Source organism: Alligator mississippiensis, chromosome 3 (genome assembly GCF_030867095.1).
Source record: "Alligator mississippiensis isolate rAllMis1 chromosome 3, rAllMis1, whole genome shotgun sequence".
Classification (NCBI taxonomy): Eukaryota; Metazoa; Chordata; order Crocodylia; family Alligatoridae; genus Alligator; species Alligator mississippiensis.
Genome location: NC_081826.1, coordinates 208,196,389 through 208,216,529, shown reverse-complemented (window position 1 = coordinate 208,216,529; position 20,141 = coordinate 208,196,389).

Sequence of the window (20,141 nt, the reverse complement as noted above, 5' to 3'; positions counted from 1 at the left end):
TTTGGAAGGGATCAGATACAAGTCCATGGATCTGAACATGGCTACATGCCATCTCCTTCTAGGTTGGATGTCAAACTGTAAAGTGGATAAATTTGCAATATCAATCCAAACATGTCTAAAATCTTAGGTATGAAAAGACATTATTTTTAAACATTTCAAATCCCTCTCCAAAATGAAGCATTTCAAATCTGAGTAGATAATCAAAGAAGAATGAAACTGAACCTGAACAAGATTCAGATTCAACTGAATTGAGATTTTTGTGGCCAGTGTATTTTTAAAGGGCATGTGAAAATTGGCCATAGGGTGCTAGTTTCCTCATCTTCCCATTCCTTACTTTGTCTGAAAAATATGCCTATTTAAAAACCAATCTAAGGTACTTATACTTCCCAATGTGTTTATTATTTGAACATCTCACAATCTCTTAAATGTATTTATCTTTATGATACCCTATTTTACAGGAGAATATTCTATTTAAATCCCATCCAATCTTATGAGTGTATGATTCTATGTAGAAGTACTCTGAAAAACATGAGGAACAGAGGTACATAGATGCTAAGGCACTAGCCCAAGGCCACACAAGAAGCCTGCAGTAGAGAAAGATTTCAGCTGAGATTTAACAATTTCTAGGCTAGTCTGTTGATCACTAGACCCCCCCTTCCCTTCTATAATGCACTTATCTGAGTAGAGATAAGTGGAAAAAATATTCATCTAAATTTTAGTATATTTGAAAATATTTTTTTGTATATTCCAATCCATATAGAAAATAAAGTGTGTGAGCAAACCAGTAGTTTAAATTTGTTCATGTGAAAACTGTAAATGTATAATAAATTCAGGGACCTGGGTTTTCCGTTTTCCATGGAAAAAGGTGGTAAAATGAGGAGTTTTTCATTTTAAGGACAAAAACCTGGATTTTCTCCTTTAAAGGAGAAAAATGTGGGGAACAGCAGGTTTCCCCTTGCAGGCTGGTAGACTTGCAGCCTGCAAGGGTCTGGGGGCAGCGAGAGGAGGGCAATCAGACAAGAAGCACCATGTGCATGGGTGTGTGCAGCCTTTGCAGTTCCCCACAGGTAAGTCTGGAGTGAGGTGGGGTGAGGCCTCCATAGTAAGGGATGGAGTTGGGTTGGGAGTGCTAACCAGTCAGGGCAGTGTGTGATGCTTGGTGCCCAGGGACCAAAATATTCAGTCTCAGAGCCAGGGTAGGGAGAAGGATTCATAGATTCATATTCATAGATTCATAGATGTTAGGGTCAGAAGGGACCTCAATAAATCATCGAGTCCAACCCCCTGCATAGGCAGGAAAGAGTGCTGGGTCATCTGCAAACTTGGACAGAGTACACTTCACTCCCTCATCCAAGTTGCTGATGAAGACATTAAAGAGTATCGGTCCCAGGACCGAGCCCTGCGGGACCCCACTGCCCACACCCTTCCAGGTCGAAACCGACCCATTCACCACGACTCTCTGGGTGCGACCCTCCAGCCAATTCGCCACCCACCAGACTGTGTAGTCATCCAAGTCACAACCTCTTAACTTGTTCACCAGTATGGGGTGGGATACCGTATCGAAGGCCTTCCTGAAGTCTGAGTACACGACATCCACCCCTTCTCCTATATCCAGGCATTTCGTAACCTGGTCATAAAAAGAGACTAGATTAGTCAGGCACGATCTGCCTGCTACGAACCCGTGCTGGTTTCCCCTCAGGATAATTTGTCCTGTCGGGCTCTCGCAAATGTGTGCCTTGATAATTTTTTCAAAGATTTTGCCGAGGATGGAGGTGAGACTGACCTAGAGTCACGGGCCATGTGTAGATGAAACAAGAGTGCATGACACTAAACGGGCTAAATGCTTTTGCACCACTTTGATGGTGTCAGTGTTTGCACGCCTCGGTGGCATATTGTGCATTAATTCCAGCTGCTGTAGGAAATTCAGCAGCGTAATGCACCTTAAATGACTCGTGACACAGCAAACTAAAATTCCTTTGAGGATTTTTAGTTTGTTGCCACTATAGCTGTGGAGCAAAACACTGGGCTTCATGCAGCTCCACAGCTCTGCAGGAAGCCCTGCAGGCAGCCTAGTAAAGCAGGCTCTGCCCAAAAAAAGCAGTGAGCCTGATTCCACCCCCTCCCCTCCCCTCCCCCCCACCTCCCCAGAGCCTGCCTGCCTGTCTGAGCTGTGTGGGGGCCCGGTGCTTCCCTCCATGACTACAGTGCTCCCTGGGACCACCCAAGCTGAGTACCTGCAGGCAGGTGCTGCCTGGGGGGTGGAGGGGGGGGCGCTGCTGCTGTGGAGGGAAGCACCAGCCCTCCATCCCCCACAGCCAAGGGACCGCTCCACCTGCTGGCAGCTCACCCTCCCCTCCCTGGCAGAGGCAGGTAAGTCAGCAGGGTGTGTGCACAACATGGGGTTTTAAATCAGCCCTAAATTGAAGTAGTGGTTTTCAAAACCCACTGTTTCAATTTAGGGCCCCTGTTTTACCTACACATGATGGGCAGCTCATCCAGAGGCGATGGAACAGCTAGCTCCCCACCACTGCATGCAACCCTCAGGGTAGGGGAAATGGGAGGCATATGCCCTCCAGATTTGTGCACAGGGTGGGACAGATGCAGGTTGCTTGCTGTGAGTTTGGGGCTGCCAGCCCTGCTGCTCTCCTCCTGGGACCTCAATGGCCCAGCAGGTGGGACCCAGTGCAGCAGGGCAGAGCAGGGCAGGGAGGCTTGGTACAAGCCTCCCTGCCCTGCTTGTGGGGGTCGGACTCAATGATCTATTGAGGTCCCTTCCGACCCTAACATCTATGAAAAAAAAAAAAGCACCAGGAGCCCCACACTCCATGGCATGATGCCCTCTGCCCACTTGGCTCTGCTTTCTCACACCAGGACTCACCCAATGGGTTGCAGAGGCCTTGGAGGGAGGGCGGCAAGGTGGGGAGCCCAAGCCTGCAGCTGTCAACCTGCATCTACCCCTTCTCATGGGCTCCACTCCAGCTGTCCCACCCATAGGGGAGGGGGAGCTGAGTCCCTGTTCCTATAGATCTGGCAGCTGGTGGCAGCTGCGGGTTAGGGAGTAAGGAGCATCAACAGGACCAAGGGGCTATGGGTCAGGAGTGAGGGGAACCAGCAGGGCTGGGGGTGAGCAATGAGGGAACCAGCAGGGCCCAGGGGACTGTGGGTCAAGACTAAGGGGCATCAGCAGGGGTGGGGGGTCTGCAGGTCAGGAGTGAGGAACACTAGCAGTATCAAGGGGGTTGTGGGTGCAGAGTGAAGGGTAATGGCACTGGCACATCAGGGCTGCTCAGTGCCGCAAAGCAGTGGGGAGAAGACACAGCCACAGCTGGACCCTCATCCTGGTAAATTAAGAGGGTAGGGGGAGCTCTGATTTTCCAAGGGAAAAATCCCGTAATCAAACACAAAATTTATAGGTATTTGGAATTTATGTTATCATAGCGATCGAGATACTGGTAGGCTTCCAAACTGGTTTAAAATTGTAAATCTTTCAAGACAACGTTGTGTTCAACTGATTTCTCTCTCTAGATATCTGTGCGTGTGTGCGCGCGCATGCGTGCGTGTGCCATTTTAACTGTGGAAAAAACACAGATTTAGGGTTTTTTAAATTGGAGAATTTGTAATTTTATCAGAGAGTTTGCAATGTTGAAATAGAAAAAAAAAAAAAAAAAAAAACAGGATCCCTGATAATAAGAAACATTTGGAGGCAAAATAATCCTGTTTCTAAATAAAGCCCAAACTGAAAAATGGCAAAAATAATCAAGTGCCAATTTTTTTTCAGTCTTCTCACTGTTAAAAGTCTTTGGTCACCAAAAGAAAACCACAGGAAAAATCAACATTACATGGAGCTCCCTTTGTATGTGCCCTGGACTGTCCTGTTTTGTGGTCACTGCAGCAGCAACAGAAAATGAAAGAAAAAACAGTTTCAGAGGAAGCCACAAAGATAGGTAATAAAGCAGTCTCCTTGATTGTTATTTCTTTCTTGTCCTGCTTGCCAGTATGTGATGCTAACTTTATGACTGAAAATATACCATATCACTTTTATTGACTGTAATTAACACATATGGTAAATAAGGATATTTAAAGTGACTTTAAACATTAACTTATTGCCCATATTGAGAGAGAGAGATACAAATTAGACAGCTCCCAGGCCGAAAGACATACTGAACTGCTTAAGAAATTAATTTGATGAATATCGTGTGCTTTCCTTCCACTTGTTCCATTGTGCTGAAATCAACATAAATGAGTTCCCTTGGAGATTTTCAACAGAGTGGCACGATCCTAGGCAATTTCTCACCTCTCTGTTCTTTTGTTTTTCAAGAGTGATGGAAATCAAAACCCAACCTCGGGCAAGTCATTAGAGAGTGCATGTGTGTTTATATAATTTGTAGTTGGTTTTATTTAAAAGGTGAATGGTACAAATGATCTTTTTTTGTGTGTACTTTCATTATGCATTTCATCACAGTTCGGGGCAAGGATATTGGAATAGCATTCCCATATTAATTTTAAAAAGACATGAAACACTGACTTTACCTTGAAAGAGTTCACTGTAAAATTGAAGAAAAGAAACAAGCATTACCAACCTCTTGCAAAGAAAAGCACAAGTTATATCCTAAAAAGCACTATATTGATTAGAGAGAGAGAAACAATTCCTGTTGGCTTTTATTTTCCTATTCTGAGATTTTTAGGATTCCAATGTGTCTGTAAGCGTGCTAATAAACTGCACTACCCAAAAGTACTTACGAGAGCCACTGATCCATGTGAACCTCACTGATTTTTTTCTGATTCACAGGTATTTTGTTTCCTCTTATGGGTAATAATTTACTGGTGCATTATACCAATAGTAAGTTATTAGTTAGCCTACTAACTTACACAAAATTTTAAGATCACTTTGCTACAGCTGTGAAGTGCAGAACAGCTGTCTAGCAAGATCATGTATATATATTGGTAACAGAGGGGAACTATTAAATGAGGATAATGGTATTCTTCCAAATGAGAATTAGAATAGTCATCGAAAATACCATATTTACAGCATGAGATTACTTCTTATGCAAAAATGCACTTCTCCAGATAATCGCCATTCCTGAATGTTGAAAGAACTAGCACACACAAGAAGAAATGCAACGGCATCAATCCGAGTTTGAGTAAAATAACATTTGATTGGTGAATATAGAGGGGAAGAGTGACTAAGCAATCACAGTCCTGCTAGTTTGATTTCAGTATTGTGCAAAGTCTTAGGACACATCTTGAGGGAAAGGAAGAGATGTGGAACACAACATGTTTCCCCTCCCTGCCCCCAAGGAAGGTTGTCAGACCAACCTTGTATCTTTCTTTGACACAGCAAAAGCAATGTGGTGGACTTAATCGGTCCAGATTTAAACAAAGCATTTGATTATGTGCATCAGGGGAAAGTATTAATTAAATTGGAGAAGATAGGAATTATTACTTCAATCACATGATGGTTGAGGAGTTTACTAAAGGGAGAGCTGCAACTGATGAATCATAGAATGATAATGAGCTGTCATTATGATGCAGCCTTGAAAAACTAATACAAATCTGAAGTGTATTTGAAAGGATATTGCTAGTAGAAACTGGAAAGATAATAGTAAAAAGTACTACTGTGAAAAGTATTAATAAGATCAATTTAGAATAATGTATGCAGTTCTAGTACCCTCTGTTCAGAAAGCATGAATCTGAAAGCATGAAGTATGATTAAGTGCAAAGAAGAGGTAATAGGAGAGCTAGAACAGCAATATCTTATCATTTTTTTTTTTTAAAGCTTGGCTTGTTTATCTTAGCAAAACAAGGGATGAGAGGGGATACAACTTTTAATAAATACATTTTCAGAATGAACATAAGGGAGGAAAGAAAATAAAGTACAGTGAGAAACCAGAATTGAACAACATCAAATGCCTACAACCTAGTTACAGACAAATTTGGAAATCAGAAAAAGGGTTTTAATGTTCTGAGGAGAAAAGATGTGGAACTATCTTCCTTGTAAACTAGTGAGGACAAGAAATGTGCATGTCTTATAAATGGAGCTCAATATGTGTATGGAAGGGATGGCAAAAAGGGATGGTATAAATTGTCAATGGTTTTGATAGGAGAATTCAAATATCCTCATCAAATAAGAGGGTACTCAGTGTCTATCCCATCCTTTAAGGCTTGTTACCTGTGTAGGCCAGGATGACTTTACTACCCTATCAATTTTCTATTTGGCTTTTTGGTGGTTTTTTGATTTTTTTGAAGGGGTGGGAAAGAGGAGGGAGGAAGGACAGAGGGGAAAAATTTCCTCTTAAGCATTAGACACTGGGCACAGTAGGCATGTCTGCACAAGATGTTTACTGTACAGTTGACTAATTAGCTGTGCATTAAACATTTCAGCCTCTACCCATGTGCCCCTATTAGGCTACAGTAAACTAATCTACTCTGCAGCAGGATAGTCCTTGTATTTACCTTGTAAATTTACCTTGGACCTTGTATCTATATGTAACATGTATTTACAAGGACTATCCTGCTGTGGAGTAAAAAAAACTGTAGAGACAGCCTGGCTGGCTATGGCATGAGGTTTCAGAGTGGGGGCTGCCCATCAGCTAGCCCTGTGCTGAAGCAGCCTCATTTCCCAGGCAGCCCCTCCACAGCACACTGAGTTAGCGGGAACAGCCCCAGGCTGGCAAGCTGTTCTCCAGTACCCTGCTCCCCTACCAGCCAGGGCTGCTCTGCCCCAGCTCCACATGTGCCTGAATAAACTGTGGAGTTTATTGCTCCAGAGTTAATTGCTCCCAGGTGCACATTCAAATGGTGAATGTGGGAGCAATTAACTCTGGTGCAATAAGCTCCACAGTTCATTCAGGTGCCATAATTGCATGTGTAGGGACACCCATTTCGAGGTGGGAATTTGTCAACTGGGGTAAATTAAAGCTGCTACTCTCACTGGTAGTTAGAAAATTCTCAGGTCCCTGAATAGAGCATCTTACTTATGTACTGAGGGTCAAATAGAAGATTTTAATTCAGGAGAAAATTTTCCCCCAGATCAGATCGGAAAGATAGTAGTAAAGAACTTTGTTCCCTTCTTTGATCATCAGACCAAGTTATTAAGCCTCCAAATTTCCTGACAACAGTAGCAGAAAAGCATAGGTGCTAAACTGCCCACCCCCAGCTCTTAACTTGTGGCACATTGTAGGGATGATCTGGTAGGCCCCTTGGACATCCAGTTGCCTGCAAATACAGCATCAGATGGCTCAGGATGGTTTTGCAGGACCTTTTGTCCTAATTACAACTGAGACAATTCAATATGGAGGGTATTAATCATTTGAAGGTTTTTTCAAAACAAAAATATGCTTACAGATTAGTGAATGGACCAGGGAAACAAACAGAGCCAGCTGTTCAATGTCATTTTAAGTATCCTATCCAAAGATGTTCAAATGATACTCCTAAATAAAATTATGCAAACAATAGGATTGTATTGGTTGTATCAGTGTGTCAAATATGTATAACATTTTACTTAACTCTTAGTAAAATCTAGAAAGACTGAATAGCAAATAATTTTACATTTTTTCCTTTTCTTTTGAGGATCCAGGTTACATGTTCATGGAGCCAAATAAAATGTGCCTGAACCCAAATGAGCTCTCAGTTCTACTTTGTTCGTGTTGTGTTGACAATATGATCTTTTGATATATTCTGCAAAGGTACAACAATCAAGGGACACTATAAAATGCCTGCTATAAAATACATGGCTTACCTATCTTACTGCTAAATAGGTTATATGCTTCCTTAGGGATCCCAAATATAGCACAGCTTCTAAGGCTTCTGAACCTACTAGAAATTACTTTTTCATGGTATTTATTTAAAGGTATACTTTAAATTAAAACCTGATGACAAAACAAGACAAATGGGAAAACAATATAGCCTCCCAGGCATAGAGGATGTGAGGATCTTACTGCTATATGGGTATGTGTATTCCTTGAAGCTATCTATTTTACAGATATCAATGCCTTAGCAGGTATTTCAACAGAAGAGGCCCCCCCCACCCTCCTCCACCTCACCAAATGCCTGATCAAATATTTGTGATGCCACCTTTACTGACTGTTATAAATAGCCATATATAATATTTTCAGTTGAGAGGCTATGCCAGCCAGAGCATTAGAGACACAAAAGATCATCATCTAGTCTTGCTTGTAGCTTGGAACAAAACTATAGAAAAACGCCTTGACAGCTAACAACTTTGATCAACTAGTGATAAACTGAACTTCCTGAAGGCACAAAATGAAAAAGACACAGAATGGAAAGTGAAAAGCTGACAGTTAACCAGAAAATGTGGTATTATGTTTTCCAGCTCTCCAAATTAATGAATTAAACCTCAATATATGTGCTTTATTTCCATACACAAAATTCTATATTTGTTTAATTCCTCCAAATCCTAAAAAAAGGAAATTCCAATAGCAAGCTCATCACCACCACCACCACTAAAATTATTTATCATGTGAAATTAGTAAAAAAGTTGTTTGGAGCAGGGTTTATACATTATCCTTAAACCATATGTGGAAGAGCTACTTGTAGATTGACAATATGATTCTGCAACAACTTTCAAGGTTTTCATGTTTGTTTTTGTTTTCCTTTTTTTTTTTTCCCTTTGGAAATTAATATTTTCCAACAAAAATGTTTAATCAAAATTCCCAGCCACCTCTGTTATTTTCTTCTTTCTTCATTCTCCTAGCCCTTTTTCCCCCCACCCATCTTAACTTATTTTCTCACTCTTTTACATCTCTCTCTCTCCCTCTCATTTATTAACTTTTAATTGGCTGATACACTTTGTGACAGGGGGCCATCCTGGGGCCAAGTCTCATGTTGGCCTGCCCACCTGTCTAGGGCAGTCTGCCCCATCTCACCAGCCATGACTTGATGTACTAGTTGATAATATAAGCAGGAGGTTACCCACTCACTGCCCCAATGCCAGGGGGCACTATACATGGCTGTGATCCTTTCCTACACAGTGGCCCATACGTCGCAGATGGCATTCAGAATATTATTATTGCTTCCCAGCTTCAGGCTTGGCAAACTCAGTCTGCCATTGGACCTCTTACATGCTTGCACTCTCTCTGGCCACGTCTCACAGGAGCCTCTCACATATAACACATCACGGGGCCACTTTCTACTGCCCTGCTCCACCGAGCAACCCCCTTTGGGCCATCAGGCTTTGCTACTCACACTCTGGTAGGACACACACAACCCTTCAGATCCCGCAAGTTCACCTACTCTATGTGGCCTGACCTTATTCCAAATACCGGGCTGACTTCACCCTGAGCCCCTCACTGGGTAAATTGATTCTATGCTCACTTGTGAGGGTTGGACCTTGTACTATCCTTTAGGCCACCATTGTTGCCCTAGACAGTATCCTCTTTAGTGCAGCACTTCATGCCTCTCTCAGTGACCCTACTCAGCACCCCACACACACAGTCTTTCAAGCGCCCCTTTTTGCACCCTATTCTGCACAGGCCCACACATTGATACCATCCCTTCTGAAGGTTTTGAAGGCCTCATAACCCTGCTGGGCTCAGATGCTCCTTCAAATCATGCCTGGCCCCACTGCTCCACTACTCTCTACACTACCCACCAGATGGTGTGGGCTAGGGTTAAGGCACCCCTACCTGCCTTTCACCACAGAGGTTACCTGGTCTGGTATTTCTTGGGGGCTATCCTACCATAGGGAGTCCCACCAGACCCCCCCCCTTCCCTGGCAGGGTCCAGTTTTAGGTTATACCCAAGACCAGGAGATTCCAACCATCCTCATAGTTCCTGCTGTTACCTCTAAGATGTTCCAGGAACAGTAGCTCTGCTGGCTGATGTTACTGCCTTAGCAACTAGCAGCAAACTGCTGCCTCTGCCTGGTCTGCCTAAGTTTGAAAATGGCCACCTTAATCAACCACCTGCCAGCTGCCTCCCTCCAGCCCTTAAAGTGGCAGGCACTTAAAGGTGCACTGCTACACACACTTTCTTTGAAAAGCTGGTAGACACAGGAAATACCTGAACATAAAGTTATGTCTATACTTGAAGATTTGACTTTAACCATCATCTTGATGTGTATTTGCCATACAGATACCAACCACAGTTTAGGGGTTGCATCATCACCATGTACTTTGGCAGATGATTAATCTTTGTTTCAGTAGACTTCCTGAGCACTGATAGATAGCTATTTTAGTCAGTCTGCCTTGTTTTTATGTTATATAAAACATAAATATATATATATTCTCAGCTTTCTTCAAGACACTTCAGTTGGTTTTGAAAATACAAGTACAACTTTTTTCTTGTCCTCCACTACTATTAATTTCATCTGTAAAATAAAATACCTTGATGTCCCAAAAGCCATAAAAGGGGATGAATCATCAGTACTTAGAAGGCTCTGATTTGCCAGTGTAAAAGTCTCTTTTCTTATTGGTTTGAGAAGTATAAAAAAAAAAAAAAATCAAACATCTTCTGTGTCAATCTTTCTGTGATTATTTACTATTGTACTGTGTTTTAAACGACTGCTGGAACATTTCAATAAAACAAACTGGCATAGGTTAAAATGGCTTTGTGCATGCAGAAAGAAGGTACAAGACCTCAGATGTTATCAATGCCAATCTTCTATTCAGTAACAGGCAGTAAATTGACATCAGTACCAGAAGGACTTCAGTAAAAACTTCCATAAAACTTTGTCAATAAATTTTGCTTAACTATTTATCTTTTCCTCAGGGTCTTATAGTAGCAGTTATAACAAGTTTCTGTAGAGTAGCCATCAATTGCTGCCAGGAGTTTGGAACATTTTGCTTTAGAGAAATAGTTTTCATGGAATTTCCCAGCTATGCAACATGATAAGCCAACCAATGAATGACCTTCAGTTTTTTATTCCCCTTAGTTTTGATTATCACCCCCTTCCAATATGAACTACAATATAATAAATTAGGAAAATACTTGTTTTTTCTCAGGTATATGTTGTGTAACTCAGGTTCCCTTTTCTATTTGGTATTGTTAATTACTTGAATTCAAAGGATTAAGTCAGAGCAGATCTATGGATTGGTCTGTTAGGAAATGAAACAAGGATTAAATGACAAAATAGTTTTCAAGTCAGCACCCCAAAAAAACAGCCTATGCCCATTAAAGAGGTGTTCACAAAAGAAAGGTGAATGGTTTAGGGGAAAACTGTTAGCTGTGCCAAAATAATGCAAAGACTGAGTACTAGGTTCTGTTACTTGTAAGCTGTAACTTGGGCACCAAGAGAACCCAGCACCAAGGCTAAGGCATGTTGACTTGGGTCTAAAGGTAAATATCAAGTATAGGTAAGGACTGGAGCAACATTGATGTCTCTTTTGTATTAAACCCCATTCTCTAGCACTGTATACTGTGGCACTACACACTGATAATGTGCACATGGTTCCAAAAAATACCTCTTTATGGGCATTTATAGATGTGCTCTAGCAGGCAGGGGCTCCTTATTTAGTGCAGCTCTAAGAGTCACACTAATTAAAAGTCCCCAGAATGGTACGTGTATCAGTGTCCCCATGTTGAAAAATGGCAGTGGGTGTTGGCTTAGAAATGGTATTCTAAAGGTTTGCTTTTTGGGAATTGGCTTTGTCACGGCAGGGTCCTTCAAGGAGGGCCGTGATCTCCTCGAGGTCCCTTGCTCCGTGTCAGGCAGGCCCAAGGCACCCTCTTATTCTCACCCGCCACGTCTTGTTGGTAAATATAAGGTTGGGAGGCTGCCTATGACTCCCTGGGCACGGCTACTTGGGACCTCTGTCCCCGCGGTTCTCCCGGACCCCCTGGGGGTCTCCCGATACAATGGGTGCTTCCTAGGCACCCCAGCCTTATGGGCTACACGTGGCTCCTACCTCCCCTGATACCACGCCCCAAGCCTCGCAGATGTTCCGGATGTTGGTCTGTCAGAATACCACGCCCGTTCTCCCGGGCCTCCTCTGTAATCTTGCCCACTCCTGGGCCTCCCTTGTAGGCTAGCCAACTCTGGGTATTAGAGAGAGCCCAGCCTCTCACTGGGACTCTCGACCAGCCCACTCTGGGCCTTCCCTGACAGTGTGGTCCTGCTCAGGGACTCTCTAGCGGGCCTCCGGTCCTTCAGGCCAACCGCACGGGTACCCTCTCTGACCCCGGCTCACCGCGCTGCTACTCCCCGTCTTCTCGGGGGCAACTGCAGCACCTTGCCTCGGTCTGAGGGGTGTTGCTGCACTAGCCTGCGGCCGGGCTCACTATGCCCACCTTGGGCTCCTCAATATGGCCCCGCTCTAGGTCTGCTCAGTATCGCCCCGCTCTAGGGCTGGGGTCTATGTACCCCGCAAGTGATGCCCTTGCTGGCATCTGCTGTGCCCGTCCTGGGCTCCCTAATATGGTGCTCCCCCTCTTCGGGGCTCACCGTGCCCACCCTGGGCTTCCCAATAATGCAATATGGCGCTCCCCCTCTTTGGGGCTCGCCATGCCCCCCCTTGGGCTTCCCAATGAAATCGCCCCTCTCTCTGGGGCTGGGGTCTATGTACCCCGCACGCGGTCCGGGGTCTATGTCCCCCGTCTGCAACCTACCGGTTGCGCCCGCAACCCACTGGTTGCGCTGGCGCTCCCCCTCTTTGGGGCTCGCCATGCCCACCTTGGGCTTCTCAATTCTGCCCCGCTCTGGGGCTGGGGTCTACATACCCCGCACACGATCCGGGGTCTATGTCCCCCATCTACAACCTACTGGTTGCGCTCCTCGCCGCCAGTTGCTCCTGCACTGGCGTGCAAGCTATGCCTTCACTGGCGCTATGAGAATGATGCGCCCTCCTGGCGCTAGGCCGCGCCTTCACTGGCACTGGGGCACCCCACCCCTCTGGGGTCCAATTGAGGCACCTATGAGGTACCTATGAGGCTCAGCCGCTTCTCTCTGAGCTAACCTGACCCCACAACTCTGTCCTGCAACTCTCAGGGCCTAGCGCGCCCTCACTGGTGCCAGGGCCTCACACTCCCTTGAGAGCCCCCAATGAGGCCTCCTCCAACCCCTACAGCCTCACCCAAACCTCCAGGCATAATAACAGAGCCAAACAAACTCAAGCCTCCTGGCTACAACATAAACATAAAGCCCCCTGGCTAAACCATAGTGCCCAATCCTCTCAGGGCTATCATGAGCTGTACTTGCAAGTCGGGCTTCTCCCCATATCTCAGCTGAGGGAGCTCCTACCTCTCCAGCTACTGGCAGAGAGCTACCAGCCTGGCCTTAACCCTGGGCTTTATAAGGGCCAGGCCCTGCCCACTACAGGCAGCTGGCTCCCCTTAGTTGCTCCGGCAACCCGCAGCTGCGCTTGTTACCCTGGCAACCCACAGCTGTGCTCATTAGGCTCTGCCAGGGCTCTCTCCCTGGCAGTTTCTCCTCTCTAGGAGCAGAGCACCGAGGTGCCCTGCGACAGGCTTATAGATATATATATATATATATTAGAATGGTTTAAGATGGGCAGCAGGTGTTAATTGACTTCTAAAAACTTTGGATCTCACAGTCATACAAGATCACAGCGTTGGAAGCAGACAGACTGTCTAACACAACAAGGCCAAAAAGACACATATTCTACAAAACAGTCTGGAAAGTGGGAGCATATACCATACTGTCCCATAACATGAGATAAAGTGACAACAACTGCAAGACCCCAGAGCAGCAGGAGAGGCCTGAGTCCCAGTTTTGGGGGAACAGACCAAGTTAGGAGAAGGCCCAGAAAGACCAAATTTATATGTGTGTGTGTGATGAGCTTGGAATGTGTTGATGACTTAGTTCATGGACTATGACAACCACATAGAGGAACCAACCAGAGATAGCCACAGATCAAGAGTCATTGGGAGGAAAGAGAATACAAAAGCAGAGACTTGAGAGTAACAAAGGGTCCCTCCCTTTGTCTCATCCCACCCAGGTTTCTTCCCCATCCCTGTCCACCAGGAAGGATCCCTTAGGCCACTATGGACAGAGTGCATACAACCAGCCCATCTCATCCACCTCACTGGAGGGGGTGTGTGGGCCTTGGCATCCCACCTCCAGGCTGCTGACATGCTGACACCTGACACCTGAGAGAGAGCCTCAGAGTGAAGCCTGTCTCCTGGCTAGATGTTCTTTGACTCTTATGACAGCTCTAGGATTTGGTAGATATATACTATTGCTTGATTGTTTGTATTGCTTCTTTTCTGTTATCACTGTGTATCTATAAATTTGCCCATTAACTAATGGAAAGGTCATGGTCAGTCTGAAGGTGGGTCCCCTTCCCCAGAACAAGGCTTCTGGGTCCTAAATCCAGAGCCAACAGTGGGGTGCTTTGAACTAAAGCTCAAATGAGCTTTAGTTTAAAACAGTCCGCCACCATTTTTCAGCACAGATACACTAAAACAAATGATGCTGGACTCTGCTAGAGCGCAGTAATTACCACACTCCAGCAGACTCAATTAATTGAGATATAGGCTGGTTACTAAAGGGATGTACTCAGAGGATTGGAAAAAAGAAATGAAAATGGGCAGGGGGGAAATACAAAGTGAGAGTGTTATCACTGTGTTGTATTCTGCAGTCAGTGGTCTTCACCAGCCCTACCCATGTTTCTCAGAAGATCCTCTTCCATTGCTTTCAGCCAGAGAATTATTTTTTTCCGCTAATACATGTTGCTTCAGTTTGGTAGAGAGAGACAATGCCTTTAACCCCAATACCTCAAAATACATTCAAGTGAAAATATGAGGGGTGAGATGCCAGCAAAGTGGTTATTTCTTTATGCAAACTTACCAACATTTATTAATAGTAACCAGTCATGGTTATTGTGTGTTGATATACAGTTTTCCATTATTTTGTAATGTTAGGCCTCAAAAGCTTATTATTCACGGCTCATTTTTCCAGTTCTAATAACAGCCTATAAATGCCACTGTATTTTCATTAAAAATCTCATTGTTTGGACCTCCATTTTATTGGCATTTTGTATGCACTATACATCATAATGCACTGTATATTCATGGATATAAACAGTATTGATAGCAGCTCAGTTGCAATGAGCTGTTTAATAATTGCCTGCTAATTTGACTTTGAGAAGAAGTTCTTTGTTTTTCAAACCTGATCTGCTTCAAGATCATTAAAGCAATGATAGGCTGCTATTGAGCATTTTTTAAAAGTATCTAATTAAAGATATCACTTGAATTATTCATGCATTATGATATTCTATGAATAATTTATGCAAGGGGGTTCATTGGCAAAACTTAATTCTGAACTTCAATGAAACCTTAAACCTTATTAAATTTTCAATGTCTTTCAAAATAATTTCCCTATGACTTTTTATATAACTGTCAGTTACCAAGTATCATATATATTATCATACAAAAGATATTTAAGTAGATTTGGGCTATATGTGTGTTCATGAACAGGTAGTTATATGATTTATTTGCTTTAGAAAATAGGTCCAACTCATGAAAATACCAGAGTCTGATCAGAGCAATATACTCTCATGATCTAACTAGGAACTGCAAAATGAGCAGACAGATAAGCAGCAGCAGCATCTGGCAGTGTGGCATAATTACACAATAAGTACATTATAGTAATAACAAGGGATTGACTTCGCTAAAAAATTCAGAGTAAAGACTGAAATTTCATCCTCAAACCCACTCTTTGTTGTCTTTGTATGGCAACAGGTTTCCCAGTCCTGAAAAGCATATGGCTACTGTAATTTTGTCAAAGGAAGAACAAAATTATGCAGTACTGCCGAGCACTAAACAAGATGCCCTAATCTGGCAGCCAAGTATGAAGGCACTGTATTGCAAGCTTCAGTATCATAGCACTTACTTTTAGGTACCTGGCTCCAAGGGAAAACTGCACCCGTACTTAGGTGCCTATACTATGGATCAGGAGACCTGGGCACCTCAGAAAGTGATTCACAATAGCTACCACATTGTGCAGAGAACAGTCTAGCTTAGCTAATAGAGAGGACTGAGGAAAATATCTTAAATCCACTCTCTTTCTAGAGCAAAATTGACTAACTCTGGATTGCAGGGATGCACATGTCACATTGTGAATCATAGCCTGAAACTCCCTCCTGGAGCCACCTAAGTTGATGCTTTCAGGGACAGAGGAGGGGGTCATTGCTTTTTTAAGGACAATGATGGTGCCCTATTATCCAAAAACTCAGCTGTTAGAGCACCCATCCATGATAAAAGTTCTATAATTGTCTGTGCCTGGGGGGATTCAAACCTACTCCCCAAGGACAAGCACTAACTACTAAACTAGAGATTAGGCTGTAGGGGAAGGGCCCCTGCCCTCCACCTCATGAAACTCTGGGACTTTGAAAGAAATCAATATTTATTGGGCCAGAGAGAAAAAGAGGGAGTGAGGACAAGGACAAGGGAGAGCATTATTTTCTAATCCAGCAATAAGGGCCTTCTCCTGGGAGAGGGGAAACCTTGGTTCTGGTCCCTGTTCCAGGGGATGTCATGCTTTTTAATCCTATAAATGCTTAATATAATATATGAAAATTCTCCCAAGAGGAGGAAAGAGACCCTAGAATAGCGACTCATAGGGTGCGTCTACACAAGATGATTATTGAGTTGCTTAATTAGCTCCACAGTAAACATCTTGGTGTCTACATGTCCAGCCCTATTAGACTGCAGGAAACTAATAAACACTGCAGCAGCATAGTACTTGTAAATAAAAGTACTATACTGCTGAACAGTTTTATTTTTGTGCGCAGCAGTGCATGTGTAGACGCTAACAGGGCTGGGAGGAGCATGACAGTTCTTCAGTACAGGGGGTGTAATTAGCTCCATATTGGAGAACCCTCATGCCCCATCCAGCTCCTCTGCAGCACGTTGAGCTGGGTCAGAGAAGTGCCAGGCTGGCAGGCTGACCCTGGGAGCCCCCTGCCATCTGGGGCTGCTCCACCCCAGCTTAGCATGTTGCAGTCCGAGGTGCACGTGCAAATGCAGCACCTGGGAGCAATAATCTCCGGCACAATATATGCGTGAGTTTATTGCTGCAAATGTATTGCATGTGAAGACTTGCCCATTGTCTGGTGTTTAGGAAATACCCCTGCGATGTGGACGCCTTCCATGTTCTAGGCAAGTGCAATAAGCACTGGGCAATACTTGGGGGACAGAGAGTTTAAAAAATCCGAATGTTTTGTCCCAATATAAAATCAGAGATATTTTTTAACTCTCAAAATTTCTCTGAACACTAATCTAAATTTAAAAAGGTAAGAAGCACTGTTCAGTATGAGAACTTCTTTTGTATATGTGCAAAACAACTCTTCTAGAACTTGTAGTCCTAAAGCCTGTGCAAAATATTTGTTACAAAATTAGAAGTTTCCATCTCATTGTGATTGCCCTGATAATGTTACTGGTTTAAAAAGCTCCAGTAAAAGGAGAAATGATTCTGCTACATTTTCTTAATAAACTATTTTACAAATTAAGCTTGAACCTCACTCAAAATCATGAGGGACTGATAGAAGTATGTGGATTTTTTGCATACATTTGCACAAAACTAATTTATGTCTTCACACACCATAGGTCAGTAAGCGCCTGAGAAGCCTTATATACTCAAACAATCAATATCTCCTTTGGGTACAGATTATCCACTGTTTGCACAAATACTCTAAGCTCATAGACATATGCATTAAGAGCACATTTTCTGCTACTCTAAAAAATCTGGTCCCCAGTAATTTTCTAATGTTGGTCTTCACCTTTAGTTGTTTCTACCCACCTTTCAGGCACCATCCAAATACAAGTTTTGAATGATTGACTATAAAGGCTTAACATCAAATCTCAAATGAGCAAAACATTATTTAGAACATCACTAAAAAAGCATTAGGGCCCCTTGGTGAGTATTTTACAATAGAAGCAAATCAGCAAGCTGAGCAAGGGTCCATTTTGTCTGTAACATTATCATTCTTTGAAACAGTTAAGAATGAATAAAGGAAGAGAACTGGGAAATGTAGTTTACTGAGACTTCCCAAAAACTTTTTGGGAGGTCACTCGGGATGAGATCATTAAGGAAAATCAGCAACAACCATAGTGTTAGATTTAAGTCTTACTATGACTGTTAAACTGCTTAAAAGATAGGAGGCAAAGCATAAAAATAAATATTCAATTATCTGAATGAAAATGGTTAATAGTGGGGTAGCCCAGAATCAGGATGAGATTGATGGTACTCAGTAAATAATACAGAAAATATAATGGCATTAACTTTGTATAAATCACCTGGTACATCCTCACCTTGAACATTGTTGTCAGTTTGGTCAAATTATCTCAGAAGAGATATAGCTGTAACAGATACAGTTCAAAGAAGGGACAAGATTAGGGGTGGATCCTATCTAAAAGATATTTTAAAATCTGGGATTATTAATTTTAGGAAATGTGTAAGGTTACATGAAATACAACAGAATATAATATTGAGTGCCAAATAGTAAGTGACCTAGGACAAGCTAATAAGATTTTCCAGAATATGAGCAAAAACTGACATTCATTGAAACTCATAGGTTATCAGTATTAAACAGATTGAAATAAAATGTTTCTAAAATACATTTTGTAACTCAATGCAGAGAATATAGGTAAGATAACCAGCTTTATAAATTAAACACACACATACACACACACATGTAAATAAGAATAGCACCTGAAACTCACCTAAAGCTGAAGCCCTTAGTCCTTTCTCTTAGAAAGCAGATCTGAAGCATGAAGTTATCTCTCACTTTGGTAAATTTCTCATAATTTACTAAGTGACTTATCCAGCTCTTATTTTTGCATATTTGCCTTCCTCTGATGACCTAGGCATAATTTACTGTCAGGGATAGAATACTGGAGTAAGCAGACCATGCATTTATTCCAGAATACCAGTTTCTATGTCCATAACATATCCTTTCTCTTAATCACATTTACCCATGTTGCACTAAAGATCTATGGCAGATTATCAATATTCTTATTCGCTATGTAAGACATTTGTCAGCTTTCCCCTCACTTGCAAATGTTTGGAAGGAGGGAAAAAAGTTCATTTAAGCAAATTCAAATACCCCAATACTCTAAATCCAAGCACTACCAGAAAACATAACTCCCCCCTACATGTACCATAGCAGCTATTTAACTTTCTAATATTCTAGCATTATTGAAGTGTAGGTTTTCAAGATATTTAGGTGCTTGCATATGCAGTTAAATGCTTAATGAGATGTTTCAAAGAAGTCTATGTGCTCACCTCCATCATAGAGGTTGGAAGTAAAGAAACAAAAGCAAAGGAGTATAGTGATGCTGTCAAGCATTTGAGAATGGTTGAACAGTGAAAGTTATTTGTTACAGATCTGTTTAACTAAGGTGTCTTCAAAATTTTGTTGTGATTAAGATGGATAATCTAGTACAAATTAAATAAAAATCAATCTGAAATTCAACTTTGATTCAAGATGCATTAAACCAGATGTGAGTAGAAGATCCAAAACTGTTTAGCTAACTTTATTAAAAACAAAACAAAACAAAACACCCCACCCCACCCCACCCCAAACTCCTCATTCCCTGAATTTGGTGAGATGCAGAAGCAAAAGTATAAAATACAATGAAACAAACTTAGTTTTCGTTTAATTTACACCCCTAGGAAATTTCAGGATCCGGTGTAATTGTGTGAAATTCTATTCCTGAAAGTTTTACCATCTAATTTTGAAGAGCAAAACAGAAAGACATACATCAAATAAGTTTCCTTATTAAAAAATGCAAGAGATGTCTTAGAGTGATCTATTTATTGGACCAACCATATAGTTGGAATAGAGTTAGACAAGCATTTGAATGCAAAGTAGTCTTCATCAGGTCCAAGGGGACTCATTATCTGTTCAGACCTGATAAAGAATGTCTTGCATTGAAAAGCTTGTCTAACTCTATCCCAAATATACAGTTGGCCCAATAAAATATATGATCCTAAAAAATCTTTTGCCTCTTGCATAATTTCTGGAGCATAACAGCTGTAACAGCACTGTAACATCATTTAAAAAATCTCTGAAATTGGGAGGTTATCTTTGTGTAGCTGTAAGCTTTTTAAGGGCAGACACTGTGTCAGAGGTCTCTTGTGTGTACTTTTTTTCATATTTCACAATTACACCTGTGCCAAAATATATTGGAAAATGTTCAGTAGTCCTACAGCCATTTCTTCT